Source organism: Sturnus vulgaris, chromosome 7 (assembly GCF_052056855.1).
Source record: "Sturnus vulgaris isolate bStuVul1 chromosome 7, bStuVul1.hap1, whole genome shotgun sequence".
Classification (NCBI taxonomy): domain Eukaryota; kingdom Metazoa; phylum Chordata; class Aves; order Passeriformes; family Sturnidae; genus Sturnus; species Sturnus vulgaris.
The window spans coordinates 37,349,325-37,366,808 of NC_142249.1; positions in this window are offsets into that span (position 1 = coordinate 37,349,325).

Genomic DNA, 17,484 nt, shown 5'->3' on the forward strand with positions numbered 1-17,484 from the left:
GCTGCTTTCATTCCCATTCCAGTGCCCCTACATCACACCTCTGCAATAAGTTTGTCTTTCAAAAACTGTCCTGGGCCACATCAGAAGGATCTGAGTGTGCATCTCCTGCTCCTTCCACTCCACAGGCTGCCCTGAGCAGCACCTCTGAGCAAGGCAATCTCCTCCTGCTCCATGTCACAGATAATACTCACTGGGTCGGCATCAGAAGAGCATTTTGAGTAAAACTCGCATTCAAGACCCAGCCAGCCAGGACAGGCAGCTAATGATGACTGCCTCACTTGGAGTCCTGCTCCAGTGAATGCCAAATACTCCTTCTCAGCTGCCACCAGTACTTCCTACATAACCCAATCCGTCACACGCCCTCCGCAGAGCTGAGCACGATTCCTGCTAAAGCGTAAGCGGCCGGGGGAAGCTGCCAGTTTGAGTGGCAGCTGAGCTGCCTGTTGGACATCTGAAGCCTGGATTTACACTTCTGAACTGACAGGCGTCTGTCTTAACCCTGCGGATGCAGCCTTTAGATGTTGTGGAGCCTGGCAGCCCGGGCAGACAGGATAATGGCCGTGCCAATGTCCTGCTCCAGCGGGGCACGAGGAGCCGCACGCCAGGGACGGCGCTGGGAAGAACAGCGAGCCAAGCATGGAGCACAGAGGGAATTCCTCTGCCAGCTGGAGCTGCTAACCTGTACACAGCAGACAAAGTGAGCCCTGGGCAAGCAGAGTGAGAATCATCTCTGCTGGAAGCAGGGGAGTATAGCTCCGCTTGTAATTGCAGAGGGAGAAGAAGCGAGCAGGGATTCTCTGGAGGTGATGCTCTCCCCACTGCTCTCCCCTTGTGTAACTAGAGTGATGAACTTACTAACAGCCTAAAGATGTGCCAAAAATGGGAGGGCAAAGTTCCAGAAGGCAAATCTGTAAAACTGCTCAGGTCCTATGACCCATTAGGGCCCAGGGCTGCAAGCTGAACTTTGCTTTTCCCGATCCAATCTATTCCTTCTGGAGCTGGAACACTGGCTTGGGAGACAAAAGCCATTTTTGCAATAACTTTCTTTTCAATTACTTTACCCCTTGCATTTTTTTCAATAGAAGAAGAAGGAGCACCTTGCTGATACAGGATAATTCCTTCTGTGAACCAGAGGTTTTGCCTTGTACTTTGAACAACAACACCTGGGAGATCTGCATTAAAAAGTGGAGGAAAAACAGTCCCTCGAGGGAGTTCAGACTGCAAATTACTGATGTACTAATAAGATTCTTTATGTACAAACAGGAATAAAGAAATGAAGAATACAGGCAATTTCAGTAGGATACATACAGATAAAATTAAATAACGCTGTGGGAGTAATCCTCTGTAAAAGACATACTTTGGGGCATTTTATTTCTCTCTGCTTAGTTAAATAAATTAATTGCCTAATAGAAAGTCAGAAATATAGACTTTATTTTTAATTTAACTAATGCTTCATTTTTAAATTGCTTAAAGAGTCTACTTTTTTTTTCCAAAAGTACCTATGCAATCAGATATGCTGGAGCTACAAAAATTCATCCTCATATATTATTTTAGAAAGTTCTCCAGATATGAGCTAAAATTTGAAAGCTAAAAATACGACAAATAAGGCAGGAAGTGTTGCCTCTAATTCCACTGAAACATGCAATATGCCTAGAATTAGTCAATGTACCTAAAACCTCAAAAAAAAAACCAACAAAGGCACATTTATGTTTTTTTTTTTTAAATCTGTTTTCTCAGTTCTGTTTATTTTAGTTATTCAAACCTGCTAATAATTAATTTTGGCCTTCTATTAAGAATATCTACTTTTCTAAGAACACATGGATCAGGGTACTGAACATATAAAACCCATTTTTAGTTTTTTGTGGTACAGGGCAGAAACCTGCTTCAAAATCTTAAGCAGCACAAATCCTAAAAAATACTTAGTTTTACTTCTGATGAATATATTTCTCATGTAGAAATAATGATGAGAAAAAAAATTCTATATTAATAACTAAGAGGGGTTTCAGACAAAAAAAAATATTTGGAAAAGAAGAACAGTCTGAGGTTAACACCAGATAGAATCTGATGTACAAGTTCAAGGGGGCAGGTCCACCCAAAACTCTAAAAAACTGAGATATTTCCTCTTGCTGCATCCAAAGTGTTCTCTCTTTCTACTTTTAAGTAACATCAATAATTTTCCTGCATTAAACATTTAAAAACAAAAATTAAAAAAAAAAAAAAAAAGACTGATTATGTTGTGGGTTTTTAATCAGCATAAGTGATTTAAGTCATCCATTGGCATCAGAGAGAGAAAAATAAATAAAATTACAGAGTCCTTCTTGTAATATTTTTTCCTTTTCATTTCTTTCTGGAATCACACAAAAATTAAACCAGGAGTGATTGGGAAATTGATGATACATTTCAAAACTACAGAGGAGTTTTAATTTCTGAGCTGCCGTTTCAGTCACTGGCTGTTACATAATATCCAATGTGTCAACTGGAAGAGCAGAAAGAAGTCTCACTTTTAAAAAAGGTTTTCTTCTTTTTCCATATAATTTCAATTTTTCCCTCTTTGGAACAGTGTAACAATGAGTGAGTATCTCTTATTTAATTGGAAGCTTAAAAAGAATGGATACATTTTATAGGTTACATAAATCAGAGCAAGAGATTAGAGTTCTTCTCCACAAGAATTTTTTTTCAATTTCCAAGGGCTTGAAAAGATAGAGTTTTCTAATATATAAAGTTCTTAGAAACTATTTGACTTTGACAAAAGATTTTTTTTATTTTTTTTATTTTTTTAATCCTTGGATAGTCTAGAAGACAAATAACTTTTAATATTGTAAGAAATTCAGCATAATTCAGCACACTAACCCACAGGCATATAGTCTTTCATAGTATGCTACACTTTGCTGGTCTTGATGCACTTAGGACTGATGTCTGAGCATCTTCCTCTAATTTAAAATTTAAAAAAATTCCCCCCCCCCCTTTTAAAATAATCTCACAAAATTAAAAATCCTACTAATTACATTCAAGTACCTGGTAATATTTTCCTAATTATTTCCCACCTTTAGTCCTTTGTAGCCTCATGCCATTGCTGTTAATGAGTCATAATAACAGCTTTAAAACTGTATTAAAAGTGATTTTCTTTAGATACAAGAGCTTCCATCCATGTGGATGGTTATTTGGTTATCTTGTGTGGAGAATTTCCTGAAAAAATATATTTTTGGTTCCTCAACCAAATACTGCAAATCCTGCTTGTTCTTTTTCTGCCTAATAAAGGACAATTATCTTGGTGGAAGGAAGGCATCTTTGGCAGGAAACAGACTCAAAAGGCTTACAAATAGCACTTTTCTGAATTTACAGCCTTAACTTAATGCTGGACTGGAGATTTTTTCTTTCAACTCCCTCCCACAGCCAGGTTCCTTTTTTCTCTTTTCTGGTCTCAGGAGCATACTCCCATTTCAGCATCCTGTTCCTTTTACACCTCCCTTCTATTTTTTGGAGAAAAAAATAAAATAAAGGGGAAAAAAGCAGCTATGCAGTAGTGGGATTTCAACAGCTACTAAGTTCATGGAAGCAAAGAAACAGCAAGCAGGCAAGGAGCCAGAAGTGACATGGGTTTAGGATTTGCTAAACTCCTGCTCAGGATGAAGTGCTGTTGGTGCTGGTTGGAAGAACAGGAGGTTCCAGGTGGTCAGCAGGGACAGGGAGCCCGGAGCTGCCCATTCCCTGCGGGATGCTCCAGGGCTGCAGGGGCTCCCAGACAGCAAATCCTGGCAGAAGCCCTGGAGGCAGCCCAGGAGCCTTTCACAACAGACACAACTGCTCATTTGCCTCCCTTGTCTGAGCTCAGTATCCCTCTCCAGGAATGCTGAGAGCTTTCCCTGTCCCAAGGCAGTAGCAGCAGGGCCAGCAGCCTCTGACACACCCTTGTTCTTGCACTGAAACTTCCTCATCACTGCTCTGCCTTTTCCTGGGATGGACAGGGACCTTATCCATTATTTATTAGAATGAAACAGTGACTCCCCAAGGCCTCTCTGAAAAGGACAGGAGATTAAGGAAACAAGAGAGGAAAGCTGGGGGTGCTAAAAGTGCCTCTCAGAAAAACCAGCAGGATCTGTGTTTGCCTGCACAGCTGTTCAGAGGGATGGAATTCTTCATGCATTCTCCATTCTATTACAAAGCTTTGGGATGCAATTTTATATGTAATTAAGTTATCCAAAAGCACTGTATCACTGGTTTCAACAGAATTTAGGTCAAAACCATTCTCTAAAATACAGATCAACTAACACTACTCTGTCTTCTGTGTTACAAGATAGTGTAAACAATGTGTAGCTACAATTAACAGCAGAACATCTACACATGAGTTAAAATTAATGTTTTGGTTAACACGGCGCTGAAGCTGTAGATGACGTATTATGAAGACTATTGTTACAAAAATTCTGTACCGATCAATTTAAAATAACCTTGTAAAGCTTAATTGCTATCTTACATGAGTAATGAATTGAACAAATGTCAGATCCCAGTAAAAGTGCCTTTTATCATAAATCAGTATTCCACATACAATAATTATCCCATTAATGCTGAATGAAATGCTTATTGAGTTTGTTTAGCATGCACTGTAAGTGGATAAAGTGACCAGGAATACCTAATAATTCCTTGACAGGCATATTCAAAAAAACATTACTTTGAAAGGGAAATTATATTTTATAAAAAAGTACTATGCAGCAGATAATTTAAATAGAAGCAAAAGCATAGTGTCCTAAATTCTCTTTAACATTTTCTGAGTTTAATAAATAAAAAACACACCAGCAAGCTCCAGCATCTTTCTAAGGCAAGAAGGCTCAATGTTTCATTTTGGTTTAGTTCTGTCTTATGAGATAAAAAGTGGAGCAGTTGCCAATTTATCTAACTTTAAAAGTCCCAGACTTGCCAGGAATGCCATGATAAATAGTTTTAACTACTTTCTGCTCATATTTTATTATAGGACATGACAAAAGGATTTGTAGATTAAGTCTTCAACTTTATTTGTGATACTTTGCAGAAGATAGATAAGAAGGGCACTTTAGAGGTTTAGCTTGAAAAATACAGTTAAAAAGGTAAACAGAAAAACTGTACTTTGCATTAAAAATACAGTTCTATCTATCTTTAAAGAAAGCTCAGTGTTATTGCCACCACTGAGCAATGCTCTAAATAACCATGATCTTCTGGCTGTCTGAAATACATCAGTACAGATTCTGTCTTCCTGTCTACAGGACAGAGACTTCCTGAGACTCTGAGGGAAGAAATCCTTTGCTATGATATGTGAGAGGAAATGTAGACAAACACCCAAATGTGCCAATAATCCAACCCAATGAGCTCTGCACAGCTGGAACACTCCTAACACCCAAACACAGCCTCCCACTGCCACAATAAAGGGACACCATCAAAGCTGCCATCTCCTCTTCCCTTTCCCTTCCCAAGCTCAAACCCTTCACACACTTTTCTCACGTGGGTTTCTAAGTGAGAGCTCCTTTTCACATTTTTCTGTCTGAAAAGCACTGTGGCACGAGTCTTGCCTCTCACTGAACCAGTTTGCCTTTGTTTCACCACAAACCCTGCAACAGCCTCTTCTGACGACTTCACGCTGCTGTGACCAGTGAAAGAAATCCATGCATCCATATTTGCTGCTTTGGAAATTAAAGACTTTCTAGAATGTTTAGGAAAGCTTACAAGTGTGCCTCCTGGTTCATTAGCAATTTATGTGCACTAGTGATAATCATTATCATTAAATCATTACCATTACATGGTCCTTGCCCTCATCCTCGAGAGCTGATGATCCTGCATCATGACAGAATGTTTCTTGAACTCTTTCATTATATTTTGCACAACATATCAGGTATCTTGGGAGGCACCTTTTGCCTGATATAGAGTAAACTGTGCCCAAGTTATTAGGCAGCTTAATTTACCTTTTACCTGTTAGTTACAAACTGCAACTCTTCTCCCACCACCTCAAGCAGTGGTTCTCACCTGCCAGTTTTAACAACCCCATGTCCCAAAATGATGAGTCTGGAAGTTCATGATGATTGCAAGACAGGAAGAATAATCAATAGTTTAATTACCATATTATTCTGTCATCCTCATGACAGAAGCCTGGCATTTGCTACAAAACCATTATCTAACAAACTACTGTTCCTGAATCAACCCAGACTTGAAAAACAGTGAAAAAAACCTCAACATGTTTATGTAAACGTGGAAGGAAATGTAGATGGCACAGAAACTTGCCAAATATGAAGTCACCACAGTCTCTACCTCTGCCTACTATTTCTGGCACTCAACATACTTTGCTCTTCCGTTATATATGCTTAGATCATTCTGAAACCTGTTTTATTTTACAAGGTAATTATCACTGTGATCTTATACATTATGAAATAAAAATACTTACTGGAAAAACATTGGGCAAGTGTTTTACAGATACAGTTTATTAAATTTTTAGGAAAAAAGCCCAGAAAAAAGAGTAGTCCTGCAACAGTAGAGGAGAATGGTCTACATCTATATCCCTGTGCAGGGGATGGACACTGCCCCTTTGTCTCACCAGGACACATTTCCATTGCTGCTTTTCCCTGTCTTGGTATATAGACTTCAGTGCTCTCTCAACAGCTACGCTGCTAACTCAGGCTATGGGTACAGGCAGTCAAATATTATCTTTCTTAAAACCCCCAAATATTGAATTTGTTCAAATAATTAAGTGATTGTGACCTACTTGCAAAATAACTCATCACCAAGAGATAGGGTCATTCTGAACGATATTAGTCTGCTGATTCAAGCTCAGAAATGGTTTGAATCTCAGTGGTAGCTCAGCTTCTGTGACTCCCTCGTGCAGCATCACTGTTTTCACACCATGCTTTCTTGTTGGTGTTCTGTTAGAACTATGCCAACACACCAGACAAAGCACCTGCTTCTCTCCCCACACTCACACATTTCATCTGAGGCACCATTAAATCCTTTTCCAGAATAAGCTACCACTACAAGAGACAATATTTGTATGTAGGTCTGGCTCTTGTGTGCCCACGTGTGTGTACACGTCAATCTTCACCTGAATTACCTTTAAGAGAAACTAAAATGCTTTGCCTTTTAGCTACATCTCCCATGTGATGTCTGTGACATCTACTGGCAGAGATGCCTCTGTGGCACCTCCCTCCACAGAGGTTCCATAGCTACGTTTTTTATTTCATGAGATTATTTTCATATAGGATCTTCTCCAATAGGTATTTATCAAATGCTGACAAGCTGATCAACTGATTCACTGCTCACCACAAAAGCTGATGATATTCCTTCTTCCACCTCACTGCTAAACAAAAAATAAAACAAAAAGGGGAAAACACCAACCTTTTTTCCTTCCAGAGGCAACCTGGAAATAATAAAATATCAAACATTTTTCCTTTATAAATTTATTTTCTAGACAGAACAATATTCTTTTGTGCTACTTTACATTTTGAAATCAAGCAAGTTATTTCTGTTCCTTGTTTTCTACTCATGTTTCCACACACTTCACAGATTAAAAAATCCTTAATAAATGTGGGACTAACACATTTCTTATCCTCCCACAATTTTGTGGAACTTCTCAAAGCAGCTTTAATTTGTGAGAATCTGTGTAAAAAGCCTCTGGGAAGAGTGTGAAAGTGCTGGTTATGTTATGCCAAAGCTAATATTGCAGCATGCTAACCATATTTATATGGCCATACCTAACCAACCTTCCCTCAGGCCTTTCCTGGTTGAGTGATTAAAGAATAACATTTGTTACCCTATAACATTTTTAGTGACATGACTGAAATTGAGCCTATCACAGGCTGTGCTGTCCCTCAAAATGTGGGGTGAAAATTCTGTTGAAACAACAACACTTTTCCAGCTGACTCACATTAGAGAAACAAACTGTAAAACTCAAGAACCACAGAACTGCACAGAATCAATTAGGTTGAAAAGGCCTCAAATCATTGAGTGTAACTCTGACCAATATCAGACCATGGCACCGAGTGCCTCGTCCAGGCTTTTCTTAAACACCTCCAAAGACTCCACAACCTCCCTGGGCAGCCCATTCTGATGTCTAAACATCCTTTCTATGATGAAATTCTTCCTAATGTCCAACATAAACCTTCCCATTGCAGTTCATGTAAATATGAAAAAATAGTGATAACTATCCTGTGCTATAGGTTATGCAGAAAGAAAGGGAAAACATAGAAGAGATTCAAGATAATGCAAGACTAAAATGAGAACGAACACTGCTCATGAATGAATCAGCCCTAAAAAACAATAAAAAATATAAGTACCCCAAAAAAGTGTCAGATTTAAGGATCAGAATTCACACGGATAGACAATGCTGATAAAAATTGAAGGTAACATAACATTGAATCAATCAATGCCAACTGCAAAGCAAAGGCTTTGCACCCCAGCCATATCCTGAGGCTCTGCCTGCGCCTCCAGACAAGCTCCCTTTGAGAGGGGTCCAGGCAGCACTCTTTCAGAACTGGAGGTTTTACCACATTGCCACCACTCAAAGCATGGCCCTGGGCTCAGTGATTGCCCTGACATGCAGAGGCACTCTGGCCACCAGGCCAAAACCACTAAAAGACAGCAGAGGCTGTGGCTGGAATTTGCCAAAAAAGCAATGGAAGAACCAGGATTGCATCACTGTGCAAGAGTTTGGATGGCATAGGACAGCTCACAAAACCACCTCCTGAGAGAACAAATCCTTCACAGAAGTAACTGGTGATATTGCAGCATAAAATGAATTGACTATTAGCCTTCAGCAAATGGGGTATTCATTATTTTTATATCATGCATTAGAGCTCAAGCAACAACGATATTTATACTGCACATCAAACCACAAGAGTTTGGAAAGTGGTGAGCTAAAACCAAGGACTTAGATTAGTCATCTTGTATGCCCTGAGGGAGCACGAGACCTAAACAGATGCACACATAAAGTAAATAAGATGCAGTGATACTGGGGAAATGATGCCAACTGAGTCAGAAATATGAAAATCCCACTGCACAGAAATGACCAATGGACATCAGACTCCAATCTGAAAACACAGCTTGGGAACTGGAGAGATGTTATCAAAAGTTGGAGCAATGCTGAAACAAGAGCTAAGAACACCTCCAGGAAAAACTAGTTCTTTCACAGTACAGTGTCTAGAAAGCAGCACATAAAGCTCCTTGCAGAGCACTCAGAGTGAGCTGGCACACACCAGAACGCTTTACCATCATGTTATATTTCTGTCTTCGGAAGTTCTCCTCAGAGAGCAAGCCGAAACATCAACATATCACTATTAAAAATTCCTGTTATCCTCCTACAGCTTTTAAGTTGTAGATATTAACAAATATGAAATGCTTATCTGTTCAAATAGAAAGGCAATTTTGACCTCACTGCATTAGTGTAAAAACAAAATGTGCTGTTTTGATATTTACAAGCTGCCAGAATTAGCTGCAGTTCATAATCAGCCTCATGGCATCCATGCTAAAACAGCCTTCCAAAAGTCCCTCTGGAGGAGGAGAGAAGGGAAAAAGCAAGAAAAAACAGTTACCAGTAGAGGATTTATAAACCAGACTTTATTTAAAGACTAACTGCACTTGAGCTCTGTAGACAAAGGATTCTTGAAGCCCACTCTAAGAGCAGGTTTTGCATTTATGTCAAACCTTTCCCAAGACCAGCTAAGAGCCCATGATTGCCAGAGCTGCTGGGGAGGATGAATCCTGCTATCCAGGGTCCACTGAGGTGCCACGTGGATTAGGGAGAAAAAGCTGGTTTGCACAAGCCATGTTCATCCTGATTTGTCTGTACATCCTTCCATCTGTCTGACAAAATAGGAGGCAGAGAACATTCACCTGGAGATGTTTTGCCTGTGCTGCTGTCAGTGAGCCACCCCGAGCACTCACAGCTCAGGCACTACTGAGCAAAGCAGACATGCAGAAAAGACTGGTTTTAACTAATCTGAGTCCTAAACAACAACAAGCAGTATCAACACACTGCTGGTGAGCACTGCAGTGCCATCAGTGATTGGCTGTGCTGTGAAGGGTTGGAGGAGGCCCTGACAGCCACCAGGGAAACCATTCACACCAGTGCCAAGCTTTTTATTAAACATCTCCCAGCAATACACCTGGCACAGCACTGAGGGATTTCTAATTTTTATTTTATTCACTCCTTATTTCAGCAGCAAAGATCCTGTATGCCTTTAGAGGAATATTAATGATGCAGAAGACCCAACCCTGAACCCTGTGAAAGCTATTACTGTTTGCTCAGAGTAACTGGGCTGATGCCAGCTCAGTTGATTATATCTCTTTTGTTTGTTTCCCTGAAAACACGATGCTACAGTGAACCAGGGGATGTTAATGTATTTCCACGCCATGCTGCATTTGTTTTTATTGCCAGGACTCCTTACTTAATATAGCTGATACCTTCTTGGAGGCTGAGACATCTTAATGAGCTCAGCACAAGCATGCACAGAGGCCACACCAAAGATCACTGCCTCGTGAGCAGTTTGCTGGGGAGGGCATGGATCACTTTCCAAATGCTACTGCTGGCTGCAGACTAACTAACACAGCTTTAACAAGCTAAAAACATCCTGCTAAAACGAATCTGTCATTGCAAATAAGTAACAATAAAGTGGGCACACGGGGCAGTGCGTGTACCGAGGCTGTTGCATGGGGAGAGGCATTAGCTTTGGTACTTGCCATGGAGGGTTTTCCATACACTCTTTTATTCTGGCATTTTTAGTTGCTAGAAAATATCTTACTGTCAACCTGATGCATTATAAGGCAAAATCCCTTCAGCACCCCAGGTTCATTAAATGGTACCACTAATAAGGCTGTGCCTGAGAGGAGTCCTGCTCACCCCTGTGCACTGGAACAGCAGCAACCCTGGGCACACCCTCTGATCTCAGCCTTTAAAAGATCACCAGTGCCATGCTAGAGGGATGCCAGGTGAGCCCTGCTCTGCTGACCTGCAGGGCTACAGATGAACCACGCACATATCTTTGATCAAGACAGCAAGATGCTCTGCCTGAGGGATGGGGCTCAGTCCCAGCCCAGCACTGCAGAGCAGCACTTCATTGGATGTACTTTTTAGTTATGCTTGAATTTAAAGATTTCTTTCTCAGAGCAGTGCAGAAGAACCCTGTCGTTAATGTGTGTGCAGGTTTCTATAGCAATTCTGCTTCCTGTGCAAGGAGCCCCACTCCTGTGGCTGCAGAGTGCAAGGGTTCAGTTAAACCTGACAACAGATCTTGTGCTGCTCTGCACAGCCACAAAAACATAAACAGAGCTCAAAACCAAAAGAGAGATCCCAGCAGACATCCACCTTAAATCCAACAACTCCTTCTGCTATCAGTAACTTCTCACATTGATTTTCCAAGTGTTAGGAGTTTTTAGTAAAAAAACCCCTTCAGTGAGGGTCATACATGAAAGGAGACAAAATCTGCTGATGCTGAAGACCAGCTTGGACAGGGATTTGAGCAACCTGTTCTAGTGGAAGGTGTCCCTGCCCAGGGCAGGAGGCTGGAATTACATGACTTTTAAGGTCCCTTCCAAACACAAACCATTTTATGCCCCTATGAAACATGGATTTCTTTTTTAAAAACTTTGAGTTTGAGGCAATTATGGGTGCTGAACACTGCCTTTTCCTCACAGTACATTCCTCAGGTACAATTTTACATGTCTCTTCACTTTTTTCTCCACAATGGAAAAGAACCTTTTCCCTTGACTGTGCATGAGGTTTGTCAGGTCTTTACTGTCATACAAAAATCAAACTAAAAGAAGTAAAATCTCCCTAAAGATCTCACAGTATTTTTTATACACTCAAAATTATAAGCCTGCTGGCAGCTAAAATGTGGCCACAAATGCAGCTGAGTCACAGGAAAACAGAATAAACACACCATGATTTATGGCTTTATGATTTACCTCAGAACAGCCACGGAGCTGTCTGGATGACTGCAATTTTCTCTTCTTTTCTCGACTTGGATTGCTCCCAATTAGAGCAAACTATTTTAAGCTCTTTGAAAAGTAATTCTTAAAAAAAAAAACAAAAACAAAAACAACAACAACAAAAAAACCTAACAAAAAAACCCCAAAATTATAATAACAACAACAAAAAAAAATAAACAAAACAAAACAAAAAACCAAACAAAAAACAAAAAAAAACAAAAAAAACAAACAAAAACAAAAAACAAAAACAAAACAAAACAAAAAAAAAAAAAAAAAAAAAAAAAAAAAAAAAAAAAAAACAATCCTGTAGGACGGAGACAGGAGAAGATAAAGGTGTTTAACTGTAAGAAAAGGAGCTGAAAAGTGCTCAGTGATAGGGCAGTGACTCAGGAGTGCCAGGCTCTGTGAGCTGACACTTCATAATCCAGGCTCAGGTGTGAAGGCTGCTCCATTGGCATTGACCTGTGCAGGCTGTGAGTAGATTTAAAAACTGATCAGATCCGGTTGCTCCTCCATCCCCAGCTTTCCCCCTGCCAGGCCAAGGGCTCTTGCTCAGCCATTTGTCCTGCACAGCCCCAGGAGGGTTTTCCAAGGGGCAGCAGCAGCAGCAGCAGCAGCAGCTGGGCTCCCTCCCTCCTGCCTGTGTCTGCATTATGGATGCTGGCAGTGTAACCAAGGCATGCTCTCATCTTTCTGGGTGCTGCTTCTGACAGCAGCTTGCCCAAAAAACGGAGACCAGGCCTTAAAGGTCAAGGAATATTATATGCATCATTTCAACCTATCATCAGCTCAAAAAAAACCCCCAAAAAAACAACAGCCACCAACCACCAAATCTCTTTAAGCTTGGCTTAGTCAAGGTTGACCTTCTTCTGGCTTATTAAGGAACATTTATCTATTTCACATTTCCAGTTCTTGTAGGAAAAGACAAAATGCTAAAAAAAAAAAATTAAATCCATAAACATGCTTGAACCAAGTAGCACCACACTTCAAGAAACATTAAATTAGCCAAGTCCTTCTTCCAGCATCCCTTTCTGTGGCAGACTAAAGAACAGTGCTGTGAAATGGCTTCTTGCAATACTCTTGCTCATCTCTACCATCACTGTGAACCATGCTGGTAAACACAGAAAGGAACAGTCCAAAGACAGTCCTGTGCCCAAGCCCAGCACCAGGACTGTGCTCTCTCCTTCACAGGCAGAATGGAAACTAAAAATGGTCCCATCTTCTCCAAAGCTCTACATCCTTCCTTGTGTATACATGAACTCATTCTCCCTCTAGCTAGCTCCCATTTTTCCTGCTTTGGTGACTTGACCCCAACAAGCCAATCTGAAAACTGGAGAAATTCTCTTTTATCTAAAAAAAAAACCCCAAAAATATCAGTAGGATTTCTCCAATTTAGGGATATTCAGCAGTGTAGAAAATGTACTACATAATACTTCCTGTCAACAACACCAGATGTGTTTCTAGTAGAAATAATTGGCTGGAAATTTATTTATTGACATTTCGGATGACTGAACACTGTTATCTCTTGATCTTAATCATCTTTTGTACAATTTGCTATCTGAGTGAAGATCAAGCACCTTACCTGACCCCTTTTTAGAGGTATCAGCAGTGTTTATTGCTAGGCTGGAATCCTGGATATGATTATGGAATATGGATCTGTGGAATATTAAACTTCAGCTGAATTAATATGGCACTATAACTAAACAGTAGCAAAAGATTCTGGTTTGGGTCAGTATAAAATACTTGCAGAAAGGAAATAAGCACATATCTGAATCTATAACAAATTATCAATTTATAACAATGTAAACCCTCAATGCATCAATTATTCCTGCAGTATATATTCCTAAACTCCTGCTCCAGTCTCTATAAAATGCTTCCAGTGAATGCAGGATTTTTCTCTGTCACACAGCCTTGGGCCAGTTCTGGACAGGTAATTCACAACAGCCTGTTCCTCTGGCTTGGGCACAGCAAGCATGGCTGAAAGGCCAGAGAAAATAACTTCAAGGACCAACATTTAATGCATATGGACAGAGAAGGAACCGTTCATCACTTAAATTGTTCCAAAGCCCATCCTATTTCTTAGGCTGGAGACAGTGGCTTGTTCATATAGAGCAAATTTAAAGATCAGGTTCTTGACATGGTGGATTAGGTTCTCCTTCCACACATTTTGCTTGCTGTGTAATTCGATCATTAACAATCTTTGTGCCACTTCCAGATAAGAATGTCATCACTGTCTTTTAAAGGCAGCATTTTTTCTCCTGAAATAAAAACCTTTTTAGGTTATTTTTTTTAAACACAAAAATTTTCTTGCTGCCAGTATTAGTAATATATTAATTATTTAACTGAAATAAATGCATCTGTTAATGTGTTTAATTAAGCATACAAAGCTCTTTATTTGATGTTATTTGTATTTAAGATTTCCTGTTTTCCCTGAAGTATTTATTATCCAAGGCATGATTTTTCTAATCTTAGACATACTCTGGGACTGAAGTACTATTTTATATCAGCATTTCTCAGCTGCTTTTATCATGAATAAATATATTATAAACCATGTTAATGAGCTGTTTAGTATTCATACATTAGACTTTTCCTCATTTTATATGGAAATACCACTATAAAAATTCTAAGAATACTAGTTTTATGTGCAAGATAATGATGAGATTCAAAGCAAATAAGGAGGAGAAAATCTGTGGTGGCAGTGAATATGAAATGGATTAGTGCATCGTCAATGTGCTTTACATTGGTATAAAATTATTAAGCATGTAATTAAGTAGGATCAATGGCACTGTTTGTTTTGGGGGTAATGTTTTAGCTATTTTAGATGTGTCATCTTTAAGAATTTAATTTCACACTTTAATGATCTTCTTGTAATTTCCTCCTCCTGCCATGAAGTCACACAGTCAGGGCATGCATGACATCCACTGCACATCAAGGAGTGACTCAGGTGGAAGGCCAGGCCAAAGCCACCGTGAAGGAAGATGAGAACAAGGCAAATTAAATAATTTTGTAAATACAAAGGTAGTTCATTTCAACTGACCTTATTCATCAGGCACATTCAAATTCTGGGACTGTTAGCAGGAAAGAAGTTTTATAGTTACTAACAGAAACTGCAGCTTTGACCTGGCTGACCTTGGGGACATTTCCAGTGCAGCCAAAAAGAAATGAGAATTGGTGTTAGAAGACCCTAATGAGTAAAACCACAGCCTTCAGTACATTTACATCTGCAAGCAGAAGTTAAAAAAATAATAGTCCAAAACATCAGCTTTGGGTAAGGAGGAAAGAGAGAGAGAACTTACTACTGGATACTGAATAAAAACCCATGTTTTATGTGAATATAAGGCTGCTACTAAACTGAATCGTCTCATTTCAAACTCAGAATTACAAATCAATGGAACAAAGCCTTTGTTATTATGGAAAACACAGTGTCTGGACACGTTCCCTTAATAATTTTATATGCTGGACAAAGCACACACTGACACTGTGGTCCCAGCTCACTGCACATCCTCCTGCATGTGACTTCCCAGGGACTGACAGCAGAGCCAGTTGGGACTGAAAAGGGTTAGGAAGGTGGAGACAAATCCATTGAAAGGCAAAACAACAATAGCTGCTATTTTTCCTGTGAAAATACAGTCAGATTTCAGCAGAGAATGATGTGGTTTTTACTTTACTATTGAACCAAACAGGTGTTATAGTATATAACTGCTCTCTTCATAGTAGAGCAGGTATCCATTATTTAAACTATTCATCATTTGTACCTGGTTTTTGTACCCGAGCTCATTGGCTCCAGGTTACACAACACACTTGTGAAGGAAGTTACATCTTGCAAAAAGAAGAGAACCACCTTAGACGACTTTAGTCTAAATAGTTTTTTAAAATTGCCTCAAAGATCAGCAGCCTGGTGTAGAAGCAGAGCAAAGAAAATGAGTTAGAAAATGCCATCCCAATATTCTCCACAGCCTGAGCACAAAGGCAGCACAAGAGACTCCTTGTAGCCCTGGCCTATTTATGAATGCTTAGTGAGTGAAGGAAGGAGAAGAAAAACTTCAGAAGCCATTTTATTATACTATGAAAAAAAAAAAAAAAGTTTCTCCGCCCACTCCTAGATTTTGTTACAACAGTTAAATAATGAAAAATAAGTTTGCCACGTCTTTACTCTGAACTACCTCATGTTATTGCATACCTACCATTAACAGCTAAACCTGTGCCTTTAACGAGGTTAAAAATGGCAGATGGTAAAAATTAATTTAGCATTCTCTATGAGGAAGTGTAAACACAAACTTGTGTCCAGTCCTATAAATGGCTGCTCTTATGAGTAAACCTAACTTGAAATTACCTCATACTGGGCAAATTCCAAGTTTTATATACAGCATAAGACTCATTTCTGCAGGCAGAGCTCACAGTCCTCCAAAGAGGTTGCACTTGCACCTTTGAATAATGTAACATGAAGGTGTTTAGCAATACAGGCTTGGAAATGTTTCCTCTGGCACAGTTAAGTTTCCCCCAGAATACCTGGGCATGAGTAAGAGCTGCTCAAACACGGACTCTCTGGATCAGATCTGTACATTCCTAAATTAACATAAGGAATTAAATCCTTATTAAATCTCAGTTTGTCAATTGAAATTATTTTTTATCTTTTCTTTTTCTGCTTTACTCAGTTCCACTCCTCTGTCATAGTTATACACTACTCTTTGTGAGCAGAGGTTTTGGCCTTGCACTGTATCTTCATCCATGGCAGAGCTCCCTCTTTGCTGACTACAATTACTGCACATGGCATCACTAAACACATATATAAACGCTCCATTTGAATCACAGCACTATTTTCAAAAAGAGCAATTTCCCTTTTCTTCCAGAAATTCATCTGCTTGCTAATGACAGATGTGTTCATCAGTAATTTTGAAGGAGAAGAAAAATGATTATTACTCTGGTAATTTCAAGTGACAAATAAGAATTCCATCCAGCCCTCTATTTAAGTCCATGACGTTTCTCCCAGTGTAGGATCTACAGGCCAGATGTATCATTATAATTATAAACATTTGTAATGAGCCTCAGTGCAATTGGGTGAAGTAGTATCACCTCAGATAAAAATCTTTCAACAAGCCATTTCATACCCAAGATTGCTGTAATTTATAAATCCCTGCATTATCAAAAATTACCTTTTGATGTCAGCAGAGCCAAGAAGGGTTATGATGATGCTATGTTCTTATGTTTTCTCCTAAATACGCTTCTACATTTTATCAATGTCTAATCAATAGACAATGCTGTGATGCAGCAATTTCTCCACTTCCCTTATACCCAAACTATTCCTGGCAGAGAAAGCCTAAATGGCAGCCTAAAATATCAACACCCTCACAATCAGCTCTGAGATTTGGCTAAATTATCCTGCAAAAGGTGCATTCCTCATTTCCCAAAATGTTCTCTTTTCCTGATGCTGGCTCTCGAACAACAGCAGCATCACAGGACAGCAAAGCACAAAAGACTGTAAATGGGAAGATAAAAACTGAGACAGAAAATGAACGAGAAGGTTTGGGTATCAGTGAAACTGATGAGACC